General features: G+C 39.9%; 1 pseudogene; it reads right to left on the bottom strand.

The window, feature by feature from the left end:
* Positions 1-18510, bottom strand: part of LOC115782114 (copine-8-like) — a 67836-nt pseudogene that overhangs the window by 29298 nt on the left and 20028 nt on the right.

The raw sequence follows: 18510 nt of genomic DNA, 5'->3' as shown, positions 1-18510 counted from the left end.
AGCAAGTCTTTGAAAGTTTCCCCATCCCCTGTGATTCACAGGCATCCTTTGATGAACAGGAAAACATTCAGTGAAATTAAGTCCCTGTACACGAAGAGACTGTTCTGTAAGGGGCCAGATGGAAAAAATGGTGAGACGAAGAACAAAAAAAAAAAAGAAGAAGAAGAAGAAGAGATGGATAGTCACAGAGAGAAAGAGACTCTTAAAAAAATGGAGTACAAAACAAGAGGTTGTTGAGACAGAGAAAGGCTGACACCATCAGTACATGGTTTCACAAGTATCACTGAAATGGGTTTTTAGTCTCTGATACCCTTCAGTGCTCATACTCAGCATCTCATGTGTGCAAAATAGCCCCCATCTTATGTTAAAAAGCAGAAAGCAACTAGAGTACACACCATCTCCCAATATTTCACAAAACTGTTTTTAATAACAAATGTAGCTGTATTGGGAAACAGACATAGGGATTTTGTATTTTTCATACTTATTTCTTCAGTTTTAATCATTATCATTTCATCACATGAGATCTTTGTTACTGCTATGTTGAAATGTGTACTAATTAATTTTTTTTTAATATTTAAAAAACAAAATGTGCGGGCGCTGGGGTGGCTCATTGGCTGCATAGCAGTGCAGGCGGCGGAGGTTCAAGTCCCGGTCTGCCACCATTTCCCGTGTGTCCTCCCCCATATCTCTCCTCCCAATTTCCTGCCACTCGCTGTGGCCAAAACTTTAAAACAAAAAACAAAATGTGCTTCTGGAGTACACGGTTCTGATTGTGTTCAAACCTTCTCATTATGAGGAGCATCCAGTCTGAAGAAATTTGGCTTGAAAGGAGTTTGAAGAGTTAAAATGACTTGTTTCAGACAGTGGATAAACTGAGGGGCTGCACCAAGGTTCAGTACCCATCTCAGTTTTAACATTTGCTATGTTTTCTATGTTCTGTTGTGACCAAAGTATGGGTTTATGAAATTTGCAAATCATGGCATTCTTTTTTTTTAAATTACATTTTACATAATAAGCCAACTTTTTTTTGGAATTGGGTTTATACTAACAGATTATCCAAAAAGTCTCTGCTCAGTGTTTTACAGCAATTACATTTTACGTCTTTTTTAGTTACATGTTAGCTCTAATCAGCGGGTAACTGGTATATTGCATCTGTGCAATGCACCAATACAGCTGATCTTGCTCACCAAATAAGCTAACATTAGCTGATAACTTTACAGTCTCATCCAAATATGGTCACTTCTGGCATCAAGAAATAAAGATGGCAACAAACAAAATGCCACACTTAAGGCTTCAAAGTCCACAACCTAGTCCATCTTTCATATACAGTCTATGGTTTGCAGTTGTTATTCCAGTAGTTTTTGTTACTCTGTCTTTATTTGTATGACACACTGCCAGCCAAGTGAGCAAGAGAGGGATGCTTTCAGCTAAGGAAGGAGCAAGAACAAAGTGTGTACACACACACACACACACACACACAGTTACCTGTAATGCATGTTTGCATTACAGGTAATTCTGTAATGGGAAATAACTAAAAATATCTTCACAAATCCTAAAAAAAGTAACAAATAAAATAGGCGAGTACAAGGAAAGAAGCACAAATGCACACAAACATGGAGCTAAAACACAGTGAATGACTGCAGGCAGAGGTGATTACATAACTTGGTGACAGCAACACATTCTTACATCATATTTCTTGTGTATCATTCTTTAGCAGACCCATTCAGCTGCAACCACTCATTGATTCTGACTGACACACACACACACACGCGCGCACACACACACACACACAGAAATACATACACTAATGGATGTAGATGCCAGTACAGTCACTTACTTCCAGCTCACATTCACTCAGTCAAATGCGCACATGTACACACACACACACTCACACACACACACACACACACACACACACACTGGAGGATATGGGGATGAGACCATAGCTGGGCAGCTGATGTCTCACTATCTTTTGAGGACAATTAAAACAAGATTAACAGGTTCTGTAGTTCTGCTCTGTGAGTTGAAGCTGTGATGATGCCAGAATGGAGCCAACATCCAAGAAGAAGTCTGAAGATTATTTAAAAGAAATGACAACAAAACTTGCCCAGGAAAGGTCAGGCTGTGTTGAACTAGAAACATCTGCACTGTTTTGGCCCATGATTTATGAGGATCCTTTGTACAGTTAAAAGAAAATCTCGGTTGTGTGTGATTTTAAATTAGGTTGTATTCTTCAACAAAGTCTGATGGTTTTTGGGTTGATGGGTTAGATGCGAGTGCAGCACTGCACTATAATCTTCTTTGTATTAAAGTATTGTCAATGAAATATTTTAAAGGGAACTTGAAGCATTTGTATATTATATATATATATATATATATATATATATATATATGGGAAATGCCTCATTTTTATGCCACTGCCTCACTTCAAAGACAAACAGTGGCAGTTTTAAAATCCTAAAATTCAATTCACCCCCACGAAATCTAAAACTTAAACAGCTTTTTGAGGCATCTGATGATTAGTGACTCACAGATTACAGTAATGTAATATGAATATTTTGTCCCATCACTTTAAAACACCAAAAAACGTGTGCACATGGTGTGGTGTATGCTACTTACATCAAAGGTTTTTCTAAGCGGCTTCCCAGGGAGCCAACAATTTCACCCAGTGTACAGAAGGCCTGGCCCAGGAAGTCCTGCATTAATAAAAGGAAAAGCAGGTCTATGCGTTAAAGAGAAACATTCATTACAATTTTCTGTTTCTTTTTGTAAAATCTGTCCTGTGTCCAAAAAATTTTACATTTCTCTTAATGACTGTTAGATTAGATTGAAAACAATCTACTAATCAAAAGACAACAAACAGGCACCTATTTGTCATTTTATTAGCTAAAATGCAACCTATTCGCTCTCTCTCTCCTTTTTTTTTAGGTTGCCAATTTGATGATTTCAGCCTTTGTTACAGGATTTTGTAGTTTTTTATATCCCCCCGCCACTTTTCATTGCAATCTTTTTCAACTGCAACAAACAAGGATGAGCCGATTATGTGACTGGCTGTGGCTTCAGCATGACTGAACCAACAGCCATCATACAGATATACCACACAGCAGGGATACATGATAAAAAGGATAAATTTTTAAAAAAATAATGAAAACAAAACAAAGTTGCTTTTGCAGGATTTATGCACATTACTCATGAAATAAAGCATTAGAAGCTGCCTCTCCAGGAGCTTTAAAATGAAGTGTAAAAAGAAACAAATTACTCTAATTAAATGTCACATCTTCCCGTCTCTATCCACGTTTATTTTGCACATTGACATCCAAGCCCAGCATGTAAAGAGACTAGTGTCCTTGTTGATCACTGCAGGGTAATCACATGATAGGAGTCAGTGCAGAGAGGTGGAGCCCTAGGCCAGCAAGAAGAGCAAAGCAGAGAGACAGAGGAGGGTGTATAAAAAGTGGTTACAAAAAGCCTGGACTGAGTGTTCATGCACTGATACTAAGGGCTCCCCTACCAGACTGTGTATGCACGCGTGTGCATGTGTATAAAAGCACTTGACAGATGAGCCATGTTGAGTCCGGTGGGCAGAAAGCTGCTCCAAAGATCTTTGCCGATGCTGAGTAAATTTCTTCCCCAGCCGAGATCTCAGAACAAAAAGATATGACAAAAACACTCTGGCCTTTCCACAAGAAATGTGTTGCTTGCGAGCACCTCCAGCCTGGCTGCTACACCTTAGAAAGTCTAAGGCTAGGGGATGAGGTGCTGTAGAGTTATGAGAAAGAAAAGGTTTGAGGGGTAAGATCACAGATGTCTTCCCACAGTTCATTAACCCGCTAACAGAAAAATAAAGAGACCCTTTCCAAGTCTTTGTCCACAAAGTGAAACTTCTCTTTGCTTCAGCAAATTACTGTTTTGACTCTTGTGTATGCCAATTTTGATTGCTGGTCATACTAAAAAAATGTCATGACGGATAATTCAATTCCATTTTATATTAACTATATCTAGATATAGATATACAAGAACTGAGTGCACAAGTTTGAATGTATTTGCTCTAATCCACACAGGGTTAAAAGCATATATACAGACTCAAATATATACATAAACCCACGTAATATTTGGTTAAATTTCCCTCAGTTGCACCTCAACCAGGCACTTTTGGTAGCCATCAACAATTTTCTGGTATAATTCTGGTTGGATATTTGACCATTCTTCTTGGCAGAATTGGTAAAGTTCATTTTAATTGGTTGATTTTCTGGCACTGACCTGGCTTTTAAGCATAGTCCACAAATTTTCAATAGGTTTTTCAATGGCCATTCAAGAAGCTTAATGTGAAGTTTTACTTTTCTCTTCACTTTCCCCTCACCCCCAATTGGTCACAGTAGATGGCTGCCCTCCTTTAGCCTGGGCCTATTGGAGGTGTTTTCCTGTTAAAGAGGAGTTCTTCCTTCCCACCATTGCCAAGTACTTGCTCATAGAGACGCTGTGATCACTAGAGATTCTCTCTCTTTCTCGAGACAACTGTTGTTGTGAATTGGCGCTATATAAATTCAGCTGTTCTTCCTGTCCCTGCATGGGTTTACAGTCCAAAGACATGCTTGTTGGGTTAACTGATGATTCTAAATGAGCTGTAGGTGTCACTATGATTCTCTGGATCTCTGTTGGGTCTGTGATGGACTGGCAGGCTGTCCAGAGTGTACCCAGACTCTGCTATATACAGCTGGGATAGACAAAAATAGAAGTAAAATATTAAAATCTTAAATGCAAACAACATTAAAAAAAAAGGTATTCAGAAAACTATAGGAGGTGTGACATAATGTGCAACCAGAACCAAAACTCTGAACAGCACCAAAGGTAGAACAGAACGTCATTCGAAGGACCCCTGGGCTTTAAGTCTGTTGCAGTTGGAAGGTCTTTCTTGCATCATACTTTTGAACAGTCTAATGAAGAAAATGCCACTATTGTTTTAAAAGCTATTAAACAAATAACAAGATGTCATGTGCTTTTCTAACCACAAGACATTTAATAAAGGGAATAAAAGCTGCAGACTTCTCTCAAAGCAGTCATGAGGGAACACCAGCCAGTTAACTTAATTACTGCCTGCAAACAAAAAAGCTGTTTCTCCGCCTGGATTCATTTGATTATCATCAAGTGCGGAATAAAGACTTTGTAATGAGACCACGGTTTGTAACAAGAATCGGTGTATTTTTCAAAAACTAAAAAACATGAGTTAAATAATTGTGCACAGGGCAGTGACAAGCAGTGGTTATGAAGAAAAAAAAAAAACAACTTCATCATACCTACATCCCTGCCCTACATTACTGTATGTCCCCTTTCTGTGCAGTTTTTTTTCCTGCAGCTATATGTACTAAAGGTATGCAAACCATATGGCAAAGGAAAAACATCTGTTTTGCCTGGAGAAAGGAGGCAACCTTGAAGGTTGCCAATGAAGCTGCCCTAAAAGATACTGTACTTGCATGCGTTTGCATTTTTTTCTGTATTTTTAGCCATGCAACTGGAAATGAACTGGACAATGGAGCCATCACTGTGTGCCAGATCTCCTATCCCACACATCCACAGTGACGACAGGATGCATCCAAGCGTCCTTAGCCTTCATGCTTAGAGTGAATTGCAGCGCTCACATTGCTCACTGCTCACTGCTCACAGAGGAAGCCTGGGGGCACAGTGGGGTTGGGGCTGAGGAAAAGAGCTCCGCCAGCAGTTGGCAGTGAGGTTGAGGCTGGGTAATAGGAAGGGGGCTGGGTGATGAGGTGAAAAGAGAGTTACAAACAGAACTAGAGCTGCTGAAACTTCTGTTCGAACTGAAAGGCAATAATGGTGTAGCTTTAAACTAGGGATACATCAAATTTCAGAAAAGCAGGCTCCACTGTCAGCAGCAGCGTGACAAACCAAAGCCAAAACCAAAATAACACAGCTGATCAGAAGCTGGCTCTGATATTTATGTGATCAGAAATTTTTATTTGATCATTTTTCTCCCTCTTGAAGTTGCTGTCAAATGCCCAAAGACAATAAATGTTTTCTCCAAATTGAATCTTTGTTATATTAATAAACCATCTTTTTTATTTAGTTGACATATTCAGTAATTTGAAATAAAACAATGAAATCTACATGGAAGACAGAATATATAGAGGCTTTTGAGAGATATAGCCACTGTAGCATTTTCTGCAATAGAGCGCATACCATGTGTCACAACAACCAGTCTGTACCTCGACTCTGACTTTAATTTGTAAAAACAACTACAGTAGCATGCTCACGCTTTGTGTTTCCTTAAGTTTAACTTAAGATTCCTTAAGTTCCTAAAGGTCTTCTGTTTCTGTCAAATGGAGATGCCACTCACAGTTCACTACAGGTGTGAAGTCTCGATGCCATTTTGTATAAAACCCTCAGCAGCCTAAATATACTATATTGCCAAAAATATTTGCTCATTTGCCTTCACATACATATGAACTTGAGTGACATCCCATTCTTAATCCATAGGGTTTAATATGATGTTGGCCACCATTCTTCAGAATGGTCAGACACTGATGTTGGATAAGAAGGCCTGGCTCACAGTCTCCACTCCAATTCATCCCAAAGGTGTTCTATCGGGTTGATGTTTTGCTTTTTGCACTGGTGCGCAGCCATGTTGGAACAGGACAGGGCCATCCCCAAACTGTTCCCGCAAAGTTGTGAACATGAAATTGCCCAAAATGTCTTGGAACTAAGGGGCCGAGCCAAGTCCTGAAAAACAACCCCACACCATATTCCCCCCCTCTACCAAATTTTACTCTTCGCACAATGCAGACAGACAAGTACTGTTCTCCTGGCAACCGCCAAACCCAGACTAATCCATCTGACTGCCAGACAGGGAAATGTTACTCATCACTCCAGAGAACATGTCTCCACTGCTCTAGAATCCAGTGGTGGCGTGCTTTACACCACCTCATCCGACAATTTGCGTTGCGCTTTGCGATGTAAGGCTTGAATCAGTCTTTCATTCAGTAAATGGAATCAAGTTCAATCAGACTGAGATCACTTAATTGACTTGGTCAAGAATATTCCACCTCATCACCCTGGAAAGCTCTTTGGCTGCTTTGAATGTGTGTTTATGATCACCACTTTTACCCCCAACATTCAGATTCAAATCAGGCTGCTATTGTTCTGGAAGGTTAACTGTGGCTGTAGAAAATCGAAATGAATGCATGACTGATTGTTGAACAGCTGAGGTGAAAGAGACACTCACATGTCTGGAGAGGTTGTCACTCTTGCAGTCTAAATCATACCTGCAGAGAAAAGGAAAAAGATGAAACATTTGAACAAAGACCACAGCAGCAAGATCGACAGATATGAGACTGAAAAGTGACCATGGTCCTGTTTTTCCCTTCATCGTCTAGTAGCATTAATGCCAGGTACAGTAGTTCTCCACTAATCACTGCAAAGAAGCTATTCAGGCTTAACATAGGTTTGCGATGGCAGGACCAAAAGCTTTACTAAAATGATTTCATGCATGTGGGCACATAATTACTAGGCTCAGTTCTTTTAGGTCTGGTGACTATTTCAGCAATTTTACCACCAAAATGTTCCAGTTTTCAGTTATGAAAATGAATAAATAAGCGAAGATAAATCTGGATACGCAGTTTTGTGCTCCAACCTGTCTGTACAAAAATAAAGGTTAAAAATAATGTACCTTTTTTGTTTTGCTTTTATACATTTTTTTTATGTCTGCTTGGAGTTGTAGGTCTATATTTGCCCTTGGCTATTATTTTCTCTCTCTATTGTATCCAAGTCATTTATACTGAGAGCTGGTGATGCCCAGAGTCTAAAACTTTGAATTTCCAACATTGTCATTTAAATGGATTCTGATTTTGACATGACAGCTGGCAAATATTACAAACATTTTTATTAAAAAAAAAAAAACCTTCAGCACAATATCTCAGATGTCACAGAACAATGCATTTCAGTGCTCCTTTCTTGCATTTATCATGAGTGATATAGCATTTAAGTGTGTGAATGCCTTTGGTGCATTGTTCCATTTTTAACATCTGGAAATACTGCTCACTTTAAAGCACCTTTCACATTATCTCAAGCTCAGCACATCATGACCCTGCTGTGCTGCAGGGTTTAGTGATTTAATTTCAGCTAAATTGCATTTTGTTCCCAAATTCACTGACTGTAACAATAACAGACACCAATGGTATTTGGTTCTACGGTAGAGTAAAATCCAAGTAGACCCGGAACCTGCTGCAGATAAGCACCATGTTACGGTAATAGCATGACTTGAGTGTCACTCCAAGTTTGTCACTTTTCAACATACATGTGTATTTTAACACAAACCACATTGTTTTAACCATAAACCCGACCACACACTAAACCTAAATAGCAAGGAAGAGCAAAGGTAAAAAAGCACTTCAAAATGAAACAAGGATAACCAGGTTAACACGTATAATAACTGCTTAATACTGTACTTGAAACGGGAGCTTTACTGACCTTTGAAATTCCTCAAAGATTTGTTCAGTGTTGTGAATGTCAGTACCACACATCTGTTCAGCTGCTAGTGTTGGTGCCTGTGTGCAGCAGTGCTGTGTGAAACTGTGCATCAATTGGAGGATGACACTGCTGGCATCAGTACAGTTGCAAGTGAGTATCTAATATGATACTAATATACGAGTCTATCATATGGCTGCATATTTGAGTGTGTTCCACTAACAGTGGCAAACGTGGCCTTGAACCATGAATTTCAAGAAGAGTTAAGGTGCGAGATGCAGAGGCCTGCTAAGCTTCTTTCTAACTCCCTCACTTTCACTTTTTAATCAGACCCAAAAGACATTGACTCAAATGTAAATCACTTTAGGCAGCTTAACAAATTCCACTTGGCTCCTTACAGGCTTTCTCTTGAGGCATGTTCTGTTAATTTTCCTCTTGCCCACCAAGCTTATGGTTGTCAAATGAAAAATAAAAGTTGTAGATCTTGAAGATTTATGACTTCCCTCTGTAATCACTGCTGCCTAACAAATATTTGTAAGGATTCAGAAGTCAACTGAACAATTTCTGTATTTATTCATCCTACGCAGAAGAAAACATGTGTCCAAAACCAAACACAGCAGCTTCGTTGTGCATATCATCTAATCTACTTGCCTCCCCACAGAGCAATTTATCCAGCTTTATTTATTTCCTGCACTGCGGAACCTCCTTCGGTGTGTCAGGTGTGTCAATATGCGAGCGTGGTGTATGTGCAGCAGTGTGCAGCGGAGTGTGTAAATGGAAGAGCCTGAGCATTTCTTTCTACAGACAGCATGCCATGTACGATAAGGTGCCTGCTGACAAAACTGGGAGATGCCGTGTGTCACTGCAGGATGGGGAATAGAGCTCCCGTACAGCCCCCGTTACTAATAATTCCATAAGAGCAAGGAAAACACGCAACGGTTACGCAACATGCTGCCAGCAAAACGCACAGGTGCGCTTCATGTTCTATTCGCCCCTCGCCTCTGTCACTCCCAAATGTTCATGAATGATTCATTTAATTTTATTTAATTATGAGAGACCCAAAGAGGGCAAGAGTTAAAAAGGAGAGGGAGCAGTGGGGGGTGGTGGGGTGGGTGATGTATGTATGATGATTTGGCTGCACTTGTTCACCCACACATACACACAAACACACAAAAGAGTGTTTGCTAGAGTAGATGTCCCATGGCGTCTTGTGAGTGCACATTTGCTGTGTATAACTGGACGTGCGTGCGTGAATGTTTATGTAGATGACGTCACTCTGCATCGGCACTGGGCCAGACAGGATTTCTCTTGGTCCTGCGCTGTCTGTCTTTCAGGGGGGAGGGCTGCTCAGAGCTCTGTTTGAACTGAGCAACGATGACTAATGACAGCGCACAAATAAATGGGGCTGAAGAGTCAGGCAAACAACAGACAACAGCACACTGACACTCGAGCTTTGTTTCCTAACAGCTTCATAAACCTTTGTAAAGCTTTCTTACTGACTGACACAACATATCACACCAATATTTTATTAGCAGCCTCTACATTAAAAGTTGTAATTGGTCCTGGCACATAATCAGGATGGTGCTTTATCAAAAACACTGTTAAAAAAAAGGACTGAAATACGCATCAAACCTTAAGTTCATGTAGTCCAAATCCACTTAAAAGGGACTTAATCAGCTCATTTCCAAAAATGTTTTCATATTTTTACTCTTGGACTATAATAGTGTAGCTTTTTATGACTCCTTATCGTTATTCCTTAGTCCTTATTTATTCCTTAGTGGGCCTTGATGCAGCTTTCTTCCGATTGGCTGCCCCTCACAAACAAATGCTCTGAAAAGCAGGTGAGTGGAGCTGCTTTCCAGAGTTGTGTGTCTGCCATGACCACATTAAGGATAACCCCTCTCTTTGATATCATACGTAAGCACCAGCAGGAAAAAAAAAAACCTCTCAGAAGCAGCCTAAGACCTGAGCTGTTTACAGAGATTATTGATTTAAACACTGACCTCATTATTTCACACTCATCATATTTAATATGAACGTCCACCAGTGTAACAGCATTTATCACAGAAAATAAGGAAAAGCATAATAGGGCCACTGCCTTGGACAAAAGCCCACAATGGAATTTAGCAAATATTTTTATGAGTATGAATAGTCACAAGTATGTGATAATTGAATAAAATGATGGATTACGGGTATATAAGTTTGCATTCTTGAATAGCAAACTTCATTTTCTCAGCTTAACTTCACAGATAATCATCAGACATTTTAATCAAATTAAATACATTTTGAATCCCTGTTGATGGCGTCATACATACTCCAAATTACAGGAATTTATGGTTCAGTTAATTTCAGATTTAATTGCTTCTGGATCAGCTCACTGATTCTGTTTTTTTTGTGAGTTAAGACTCTATTTTTTTGATTATTATGGGAAGGAAAGAAAAAAAATCCAGCCAAGGCAAAAATCTACTTTTGTTCCCAGATTTTGTGACATATTTATTTATTCTGTTGTGTTTCTTTGCGTTCGTTTTCTAACATTAGTCTTAGTGCGTTTGTCTCAGTGAATTTTGGTTACTTCCTGTTTTACTTTGAAAGTTAAATTCTATTCTGTAATAAATTTCACAGGTTTTGTTCCTTTCCCTCTTTTGTGATTGTCTGCACTGTTCTCATTCATTTGGTCTGTGTGTGCTCACTCACACCTGTGTCTCATTTTGTAATCAGCGGTCTATACATGCATTTTTCTCCCCAAAAAGCAAAAGAAAAATGAAATGCATTCTTCATAATGAATTTATGGTTTTGCTCTGTGAAGGACTTTGTTTTAGATATTCCATAGAAATAAAAGTAAACTAATTTGAGTTCTTAGAAATGATTCCACTTTCTGATTCTTGACTGCTGACACTGAAAGAAATGTTTTCCAGTGAAATAAACAAATGTAATATAGATGTATCTTTACTGCATTCCCTTTTTTGGTGGGTGTTTGAGGTCTGATCCAGTTTGCCACACTTTGTTAGACAACCATTCACCAGGGGCCTCCATTGAGCACTGTATTGAAGGGATCTGAAGCATTATACAGAAGGTGGAGGTAAGGAAAGAGTGCAGGAGCAGCACTGAAAAGACTTTTAGACCTCAGGATAAAGGCTGATATGAGCAGGAGGCAAGTGCAGCTACTGGTCCTGTAATGAGAAAGAACCTGTGTGTGTACATGCATGTTAAAGCTCAACACGAGTGCAAAAGGCTGCTTAAGTAGCAAAGTGTGTGCATGTGTGCGGACATTTCTCTTGTTTTGAGGGCAGGCAGTGTGTGTGTGTGTGTGTGGGCGTAGTCATGTCCTAGCTGCGAGGGATCACAAGACCATCAGTCCAGAAGACAGTAACAAGGCCCTGATGCTCACCCACTCACAAGACGCCCCACAGGGAGTTGGCTAGACTACACACACACACACACACACACACACACACACACACACACACACACATACACACACACACATACACACACACACACACACACACACACACACACACACTCCATCACCCACTCTTCACTACTTGTCAGCTTTTAACATCTTGTATGATATTCTGGTAAAGTCTGAACTACTTTCCTCTGGTCCACAGGGATATACACACAAATGTAAACCACATGCACATAAACACGAGTTACTTATACTTTTAGATACAGAAATTTTCAGAAACACATTCACTAGGGCTGAGATCATCTCTCAAAAGAGCAACAGTTTTAACAGAAATATGACAAAACTATTAAAAGACTTAAAGCTGAGAGGTTCTGCTCCACAGTCAGTATGTTAACTGCAGTAGATAGCAGGAGGCACAAACCAAACACTTAAAGTACCAATAAATAAAAATAAAAATGAATTAATCAGCCAGTGTCCTGTTAGAAACCCAGTGCATTTTTGCATGCTGACACGGTCAAGATGACATACTGAAGTTCAAACGGAGCATCAGAATGAGGACGAAAGATGATTTAAGTAACATTGAACGTGGCATGCTTGTTGGTGCCAGACAGGCTGATCTGAGTATTTCAGAAACTGCTGATCTACTGGGATTTTTCAGCCCAACTATCTCTAAGGTTTACAGAGAATGGTCTGAGAAAAAGAAAATATCCAGTGAGCAGCAGTTCTCTGGTGAAAATGCCTTGTTGATGCCAGAAGTCAGAGGAGAATGTGTGACATGATATGAAAGAATGGAGCCATCCTGCCTTGCAACAATGGTTTGGGCTGCTGGCTGTGGTGTAATGGTGTGGGGGATATTTGCTTGGCACACTTAGTACCAAGTGAGTATTGTTTAAATACCACAGTCTACCTCAGTACTGCTGCTGACTATGACCATCCCCTTTATGACCACAGTGTACCATCTTCTGATGGCAGCAACAGGATAACATGCAATGTCAAAGGTCAGATCATCTTAAACTGGTTTCTTGAACACAACACTGAGTTCAATGTACTTATATGGCCTCCGGTCACCAGATCTCAATAGAGCACCTTTGGGGTGTGGTAAAATGGGATATTCACATCAAGGATGTGCAACGGACAAATCTGCAGCACCTGTGTTACGCAGTCATGTCAATATCGACCAAAATCTGCATCAAGACGAATTAAGGCAGTTCTGAAGGCAGAAGGTGGTCCAACAAGAAAGTCACCCGAAATGACCAACTCTGGTTTCTGAGGTAAAAATGACTATTAGTCAAGAGAGTCTTTGCACATACAGCTATAGCAAAAAAAACAAACCATGCACCCTTCACTGATTCACATATAAACACTTGTATTCACACAATCCTTAGTGCTTGACACCAACTGTTACGTACAACTTAAGATACAATACACTCTCTGTACATGCACTTGACATCGACACACACACACAGACACACACACACACACACACACACACACCCAGAATCCCTCCTTGACCTTAACTCTAACCTCCCACAGCTTGTGAGCAGCATGTGGCCGCGCTGACAGGCCAACAAGTGAACAAACAAAAGAGCCATTCCATATTTCATGAGCTACCGCGGGAAAATACAATGACAATGTGTGAGGCTTGAACACAATAGAAAAAAAATCCACTGCAGAGTCTTTCTTGGAGAGCTCGTCTATTAATGCCATTTCTTTTTTTTTTCAGTTTTATACACCATGACTGGAGATACACACAGTATGTATAACATGTGGATAAGAGAAAGTGTAATGTTATATTATTAGCAGCATAGTTTTGTCAGACACCTAATTCATAAAAATTCTGTCAGTGTCACTATGCCTAATGAACCAATTAGGACAACTTTCACACTGTATACCAACCACATCACATTCACTGACTTCAGAATCAATACGCTGCCAATTTTCAACCAGCTAGTTTAGAACAACTACAACAACTTTTTTTTTTTTAAGGGAGCTTAAGACATTTATTTTATCTTTATCTAACTATATTTGTCATGTTTAATAATAATGTTTCAGTAATAATAAAATTCAGTCCCCTGTGTCCTTAGTAAAAAAAGGGCCGGAACCAGTTTAAATTTGGCCCACTAGAGGAAACTATTTTTGGACTCTTCACTATATTTTGCACCAGAATCCATTGCAACTTGTTAAGAATGAATCATATTAGGAGAGCGGTTGTCCAAGTTATAAATTTGCATCTGAGCCAGAGGTCTGAGTCGTCAGTTTTACAGCCTCCTACTGCCAAAGACATTAACACACCCGAGTAAAGCGGTTAACCCATGAAGGTGTGTAAATGTGTTTCTTTGAGTTACAACAATAGAAATATAACAGTCAAAAGACTGATGTAAAAGAAAAAGATAGAAAACTAAAAAAGAACCTGAAAACTTGTTTTCTTGAGACATCTCAGGCTGTTCATCTGTTTTTTTAAAATGGATAGTTCATTAATGTAAATGTTTTCAGAATGCACTTGCAGTCCTTTACACTAAAAGTCAAAATTTTGGAGGTGTTTTTAATTGGTTACTCTGCAGAGGTTTTACTGGTCAGCCCAGTTAAAATCAAATTGAGCTGTGTGTGATCCATGAACTAAAATGATTCAGCACCCCAATTTAATGGGTTTGTCCTCTGCCTACACTCGACCTCTCCGTCAAGTTTTGTTAAATTTGACTTGGTGGTTTTCTCTAATCTTGCTGACAGGAAGTCAGACAAAAGAGGGGCACTCGGAAAGAGCAGATCTCCACTACAGCCAATACCCAGCCAGCACAATTTTAAAGAAAAATGATTCAGAACTGCATCATACTGAATTGGGTTCTTCTTTGCCCATAGAACCTCTCCTTAAAGTTTCATGAAATTCAGCCAGGTACTTTTTGTGACATTCTGCTGACAAATGTGACACGAGGCTCTCGTCAGCTGGGAGGAGGAATATTTAATAATGAGGACACTTGGAGAGAGAGCAGCAGAGCAGTGCTCTGTCAAGGCCCATGCAAGTGTCCCTGCAGTTGTTTCAGGGAAAAAAAAAAAAAAAAACAGTGATCCCGACCTGCACCAAAATATGATGGGCTCTTTTTCCCCCGTGTCCCACCTCTCAACCACATTTCATGGAACTTGACGGGGTAGTTTTTCTGTTTTTGACAGTCAGACAAACAAAGTGAGAATGCAGAGCCTCGGCAGAGGAATAAATAAGTGTTATTAAACTTCTTTTTTTAATTGCAATTTTTAATCTTTGTGTTCAGTACATTTAAAGAGATGACTACTTTAGCCTTGTGATTCATGCATCACAGACACAGTTAGTTATCAGCTTCTTGGCTACCAGATGACAAGTGATGCCTACTCATAGTCAGTCACAGGCCCACAGCACAGGCTTTGGATTAAAGGTATACTTGAAACAGCTCACTGTGTTGGACCCACGCTAGCGCAGTGTGCTGCTACAGGTCAGTCCACCACCACCACAACTCACTCCTTATGTGTCAACTTTTTCACATTTCACATTATTATTGTATGTTCATACAGATACAGCCACTTAAAATTGCCGCTCCCAGCCGGCTGAGAGTCCCCCCTCATTCTCCGGGGGTATCTACTTTCCACAATAAACACTCATGGTGCCTTCCAGAAAATTAGAAGAATACCAATAAAATGGTGTCTAGACTACTGTGTGAATTCTGCAAACTTGGTGAAAAGTTTCACTTTGATGCGTGAGAGCTGAACAACAAGAACTAAAATGAGAAAAGCAAAGATCTCTAATTTCAACATGGTCCTCCAGTTAAAAATAATATAAATAGGACTGTTTTTATGACAGTCTTCCTCCAAAGATGACAGTGTACTCTGGCAGAGGGGCACAGAGTGATATCTGTCATCTGTGTGATATCTGATAGCTGTCTAACCTGCCACAGAAGAATCCGCTGTAATGCTAATGATAGTCTCGGCTCTCCTAACTGTCTGCAAAGGTAGTTTTTGCCCTTAAGATTACAGTAGTGATTTACCAGAAATACAAAGTATTAATTTAGTTTTCGCTGACTTTTTTTTTGGAGTGCCGCTTTCAGAGAATAACACAAAGTGGTTTGTGGCAGTCCATAAATTATTTGTAAACCTAGTGATAGGACATCGTGTAACCCTTGATAAATCATGTTATTAATGTGCTCATTTATTAATTTATCGTCAGCCGGGAAACGCGTCAGGAGGTTCCTGCATATTAAGCCACACTCACACGCAGTGTGATTAAAAAATACTGTAGAGGGGTGTCTGTGGTTGGGGTTGAAGAGCTCTTTCCATTGTCATTAAGTGCAAAAACTAGAACACCGTGCCGTGTTAATACTCTCTTACCTGTCAGCATACACAGTTTTGGCACCTATAAAGCAATACATAAATAAATAAATACTGCAGTACTCAGCTGGACACTTTTACAGAACGTGTCTGTTGTCGCATTTGCTCGCTTTCACAGTGAAGCAGAGGATTCAAATGACTCACAGAGGAGATAAACTAAGATAAGCGGCAGACACCTCAGTGCATCGAGTAATGTTGAAAGTAAGCAGCATGACTTCCATTGTTGCCGCTGTTACTGTTCATTTATTTGGAAAGCTGGCACGTCAATGGCATGGGGTTATTCCACATAGTTGTAAGGGCCAAATCTTCGGGTCCCTCCCCTAAAGTAGCATTTCACTGAGTCCTCACCCTAAATATTTTGAACAGAGCTCCACATATTTCTTTAGAGCAGAGTACACATGCACATACAGCATTGTTGCTGTCGTATCACATCTAAATGCACAGTTCACTGACAGAACCCAGCAATAATCAATTCACCTTTAACTTTCAAATTTACTTTTTGTTTAAAAACATCAGCAGAGCGGTCAAATAATCGTTTGATGCCTTCATGTTCATTAGTCAGCAATAGCCATCGAAGGCAAGCAGCTTGTTCGGTGCCCACAGCCTCTGCTTTACTGGCTGCAAGCAAATAATGTATGTATATCAGTGTTTGCCAGAAAGGTTCAGCATTATGATTCTGTTAGAATTATGGAACCCCTGAGCAAATTTAAAATGTCTGAATATACAGCGATTGTGCTTCCATTATCACTCCTGGTGGATACACAAGACAGTTTTCCTAAATGCTGCTTAGAGGCGTTACCACTCATGGTCGCATTGCCACATCACAAGCGGGGATCTCATTTCAGCCAACGATCAGCCACAGACCCGCCAAAGGATCAGCCGACAATTTTAAGTGGCTGTATCTGTAGGATTGGGACAGCTCTCCTATCAGAACATAATACAACTCGCATTATTTGATTGAGTGTGGTCTATGTAGTCTATGTAGCACAACATGCTCATTCTTTTCACCATCCCAGGTATGGAGTGGTGCCAAGTTTTTGGATCAAATCTCTGGATTTGTTAAATTTGTGTTGCCTGTTACAACACAAACTCTTACACCAGGAAACCTTCTGAATTTTAATGAGCACAAACATCAAATTGTGTCTACACAGGAGATTACAAAATAAAATGCACAAAAGGGGGAGAGAACATGAGAGGGTCTTGAGGCGAGGTGTTAGTTTTCTGCTGTGGCAGGTGAAAAATCTGCCACTTTAACACAAGTTCTATCTGAGCAGTAAGCTCCAAGAAACTCTGCACTGACCCAGGGATACCCGCCCAGTGCTTAAGGCAGTCAATTAAATTTGTATGATCAACTGTGTCAAACGATGCACTTAGGTCTAAAAGGATTAAGACCGAGCAATCTTCTGCATCTGCTGTTAAAAAGAAGGTCATTTGTTACTTTCTTAAGGGCTTTTATGTACACCACATAGCACTTCACATCTATAAAAATATAGGTTGGGGAAAAAAAGCAGTTGTTTTATGTTGATTCTCTTCAAATATTGCTATGAGGAAGATAGCAATATTTGAAGATAACCAACAACAAACGGATCATGGACATAAAAAAAAAATAAATAAATAAATGTGTGATTCACTATGGCCATCTGGCCCAATTTTGTCACAAAGCACTGAACAAATGGGATGACTTCAAATGGAAATGCTGGTAAAAAAGCGGCATGAAAACTTGTCTTTTATTTAGAAGAGAGAAGACGTACAACTCCCTCAGCACACACCATGAATATTTCAGTCCTAACTCAACTTCACTCCACGCAGAGCAGCACTTTCACCCATGCCTGCACGCCACGCATAAACACACACGCACGCACACATTAACACGGATAAGTCAGTTGTTAACTTACAGGTCAAAGCGTAGATTCTGCCTCTCCTCGAAGAAATAGTCAAGGATGAATTTGCGGACAAAGTCGGGGTTGAGGGTGTTGTCGATGACTTCTGTCCGACCAAACTGGAAGTGAAATGACACGGGTCATATTTTTATTATTGGCTGCAATGCTGAACAAAAAAACTACACTCCTTCTAGGAGTGAAAAAGGGGTGGGAGACACTTGAACTGTTTCACAGTGTGTGATGCTATCTTATCTTTAATTAAAAAAAAAACCAAGTAAAATTTGAATTATTTATAATTATGTCCATCCATCCATTTTCTTCCACTTATCCTTTTCAGGCTTGCCAGGGGTGGGGTGGGGTCAGTCACCACTGTGAGAGCATGCAAACGCCACA

This window comes from Archocentrus centrarchus, chromosome 6, assembly GCF_007364275.1.
Source record: "Archocentrus centrarchus isolate MPI-CPG fArcCen1 chromosome 6, fArcCen1, whole genome shotgun sequence".
NCBI lineage: Eukaryota > Metazoa > Chordata > Actinopteri > Cichliformes > Cichlidae > Archocentrus > Archocentrus centrarchus.
The sequence above is the reverse complement of the archived record's forward strand: the minus strand, read 5'-3'. Positions and strand labels throughout refer to the sequence as shown.